Source organism: Nicotiana sylvestris, chromosome 2 (assembly GCF_000393655.2).
Source record: "Nicotiana sylvestris chromosome 2, ASM39365v2, whole genome shotgun sequence".
Classification (NCBI taxonomy): domain Eukaryota; kingdom Viridiplantae; phylum Streptophyta; class Magnoliopsida; order Solanales; family Solanaceae; genus Nicotiana; species Nicotiana sylvestris.
The window spans coordinates 129,396,951-129,401,288 of NC_091058.1; the positions used below are offsets into that span (position 1 = coordinate 129,396,951).

Below are 4,338 nucleotides of genomic sequence, written 5' to 3' on the forward strand. Positions count from 1 at the left end.
TAATAAATTCTAGACCAAATATAACACAACTCTTGTATAACGAGTAGAGTTCAGGAGAATTAAATAGTGGATTTAATATGCTATGATTGACAAAGTATGTAACTACAACAAATTTGGCCTAAGGCCATACCAATTATAGACAACACTTGGAAAATGTTGCTGAAAGTATCTTTGGCAACATTTTTTAAAGGGCTGCCATTGTCTAGCACGCTTAAAAAGTGTTCCTTTTAATGGTATAGACTATGCTTTTCAACTTATACCAAATCATAAAATAATTAACAACACTTATTCATATGTAATGCTAACACTTTTAGGCGTGCTTGTTTATATTAATAAAAGCAACTCTCTGTAAATGTGGTCTAAAGTCCCCTAAAATTTTCCGCTCAGATTTTCCCCTAAAATTTGGCCGAATTATTATGCCCTAAAATATCCCACTCTTTTCAGCTTTTACCAACTCTACAATAGAATCCCATCCTTCATCTTCTCTAAAATTTGGCTCTTCTTCTAACTAGGAAGCAAATTAGTGTGGGTTTTATGGAAATCTCTGATGGATGCGCTATATCTCTTCTAGTTTCTCTTCTAAAAAGTCAAAGCACTCTTTTCATCTGGGTTCTTCGACTATCAGTTGCAATTGAGAATTTTGAGTTTTGGGCTTACAATCATTGTTGATCTCCATTTTTCGAAAGCTTGTGTAAGATTTCTCTGAAATTTTGGTTTTCAGTTTAATTACTTTGCGATTTGGCTTGTCTGAAATTTCTACAGTTACTTTTTTTGCTTAATGGCTTCTTCGAAGTTTTTTTGAAATTCATTTGCTTATTTAGTTGATAGCTTTGCGATTTGTTTAGTTAAAAGATTGTGCAGAATCCTCTGATAATCTTATTTTGGAAATATCAGCATTTTTGGACCCTTTTGATGGTAGACGCAACAGTGATCCTCAATGTGGAGTTGTTTGCCTTCAATCTCTCATCGCTAAAGCTGATGGTGGAGCCGTCGTGACCTCTGTCTATTTCTTCCCTTTTCTCACTTCTCTTGATGGCCCTCCCAATGATGACGCCCTTCTTTCCCTCATCGCTCGATCGTAAGCCCTCTTATTTTCATTTTAAATTATCTGCCTAAACTAATTGTTTGAGTTATTTATATATAAAGAGTTATTCAAATATTTGGCATTTTATTCACTCATTCTAACATGTCCAAATTCACGTACTAATTCTTGTTTTGCTCTAATATCATGTTGTTATGTATGAATCGACTCAACTGAAAAGCTTAAATTGATCGAGATGGTGCATTTTAAATGTATTTATTTTAAGTAGGATAAAGGTACAAATTTATACCTCTTCTGTACAAAAATAATTTTAATCTTTGCCATCCCTTTTATTTTTGAGGCATTCATACCCTGCGTTAGCAGACTGTCCCTTGACTTTAACTGGCTCCATCTTGAACTGTGTGGATAGTACGCTTCGAAATACTTTCGGTAAATGTCCAAAATTATACATATACTTGACTATAATTTAAAATTAACACCCTATACTTCAGGTTGGAATTACGTTACGGTCCAGGGCAAATATGATATAATTTGCTAATGAAAAAGGTATGAATGACCTCCAAAGTCTAATGAAGGATAAAACAAGGATACATAAAATAGATGGATGACGAGGATCTATCGGAAACAACCTCTCTACCTTTATAGCGTAGGGGTAATGCTGCGTACACACTACCCTCCCCAGACCCCACGTATGGAATTAAGCTTGGTTTGTTGTTATTGTTATTTATATATAAGTTTTTTTGTGATGAAAAAAACTCACGGAGCACACCAAAAGTCAAGATTTAGAGAGCCTTCTTACCATGCAACTCTCTATTCAATTAGTTTTTCTTTAGATGCATTAGAATGTGGGGGTGCAAATACTATTAAGAACATATTTTAATCTTGGCGTGCATATCCTTTACTTAGTGATGTGCACATTTGTTCCACAATATATATAAGCTACTTTAGGAACTAACTGTGTATTGAGTAGTAATAATCTAAATGTGTAATGAAAGCCTCAACTCTAAATTGAGTAGTATAGTTCGTTATTATTTCAACAGGAACATGCTTTTTTCTTTGCTTCTTATGTGATAGTGGCTCCAAAAATTTGTGGAGTGTATTTAATTTGCTTCAGTATTAGTGTAATTTTCCAGATTGCTTCTACAATACCATGACGATGGAGTTTATGATCATACTTTGAGTTATGAAGCAATTTTTGCTTGGTTTATGAAGAATATTATTGCTTGGTTGGTTGTAATAAACTGTTGGTTGTATACTTGTAATAAACTGTTGAAAAGAATATTATTGTTTCCATTTTCTTGCTTGGTTTATGAAGCAAATATCTTTGATAAGGGGAACAGAACTTTCATTTTCAGGTATAATCTTTCATCTCGGTTATTTCAATTTCTTTGTAATACTTCAGCTATTTAATTACATCTTCCTGACATTGCTAATATATGATCCCATGAGTTTTTTTTAAGATTGCTAGGCGCAGTCGGATGTTCTCTAGTAATGGCAGAATTCTTGAGAAAATTGACATGACGCTAGTCACTATTGCATATTTGGGAGTGCATGCTTCAGTTAAAAATATTTGTGTCATAATTTTGAACAAGCTAAACTCTTCCCCTACAAGCTTTTAGTGGAAGACAATTTGTTTAATTATTATGAACGTAATGATTGTCCTAAGTTTTAGACTATTCTTTGTTAAATTATTTTTGCCCAATTGACATCTTGGTTCTTTGATGTATGGTCAATAATATTTTTTTACTTTATTCTGTATTTAACTTTAGGTTGTTGGTTCTACATCCGCATAAAAAAGAAATGGATATTGGTAAAATTTAACTGAGAGCACAAAGCAGAGAAATGCACTACGTTAGGTAAGCAATATATGCTTCTATCCAGTCATACGATTGTCTAAAGCATATCATAAAGCAATATCTTTTTTGCTTCTACCAGTAGAATTATGAAATATATAATACGGTTGAACCTGAAATTGAAATTTTACTCAATAGTTATTTTCTTAAAAATCAGTGCTCCATCATAACATCTGTTCAACTTCATTATGATATTTTATGTTTCATACTGCATGGAATTATGCTCCTTCCTTGTGATTACCATATTCATAATGTAGTGTATGAGATTTTTGATAATGATTGGAGTCATTACCATTGTGCGATTAAACTAGGTAATTTGTGGTTTAGATTCTTCTTAAATGAAAGTGCACGATAAAACAGTTTAAGGTGGGGACTTAAAGAGAAGTAACATTCTATACCTAAAATGTGAACAAGTTCCAATTTACTTAACTTTTATCAATTGGAATGGAATTTTTGTCTATGTAATTATGTGTATTTTCTACCGTTTATGCTTGCTTGTCCAAAATGCATGAATATTAGACATATTAAACTAAGAGATAACAGAAGTTGCTGAGCCATTTATGTGTAAGAAATTAATTTATAACTTTATCAGCTTACCTCAACAGAAGCTAGAACTGCATACTCATTCATTTTGGTCTTCACATGACTTTTAAGATCATAAATGAATGGAGAATTTGCCTGAACTAAAGAAACAAATTCAGTTTATGATACGGGAAAAAAGAGGAATAATGCTTAAGCCTTATATTTATAGCAGATATCTATTCTTTGAATAGTGCTTGGTACTTAAATTTCCTAGGGGCAAACTCTGCCACATTTCTTTGAGTTTGCACTTACATACTATTGAATTCTATCTAATTATTAATTTTATTTTGATTCTGTAGGAAATTCTGGTGAGCAATTGGAAATGGTGGCCAAAAGATAATTTGATGAAGACTTTGGACAATTATGATTTTTTTTATTCCTGATACTATAGTGATACATTTGGTTTTGTAAAGTTTATTTCTTGTATGCACCTTGAAATATTAGCATCTTTTGTTGATGTACTACATGAGATTTATTCCCATTTTGAAGTTCATTGCAAGTACGTGCATTTGAAATATTCTTTTATTATCTTCTATGTAATTGAGTACTTGAGATCCCTACTTAAATGTGATTATAGGATATATACAAAAATTAATTTCTTGACCACAAAAGCATGGCTTGTACAATAATAAAATATGCTTTATAGCTTAGACAAAAGTGTCATGCTTCAAAAGTGTGACTGTAGGAATTAGCAAATTTGTGGACAATATAGCAGCATAGCAAAAGCTATACTTTACAATTGTTGCCTAAGGAATAACAACGGCTACGCTTTTAAAGTGTTGTTGTAGTACACGAAAACTGTTATCATAGAGGGAGTAACAAGCGTGGCCTTTGTTACTCTTAGGCTACACTTTTCAAGCG

The 4,338-nt window shown here is 32.4% G+C and overlaps 1 long non-coding RNA gene across 1 annotated transcript; it reads left to right on the top strand.

Moving 5' to 3' along the window:
* The first annotated feature begins 356 nt into the window (after positions 1 to 356).
* Positions 357 to 3,976, top strand: LOC104234427 (uncharacterized). The gene is made up of 4 exons (XR_712944.2): positions 357 to 691; positions 895 to 1,078; positions 2,812 to 2,898; positions 3,777 to 3,976. It is a non-coding gene; the product is annotated as an uncharacterized lncRNA (long non-coding RNA).
* The last annotated feature ends 362 nt before the right edge of the window (positions 3,977 to 4,338 follow it).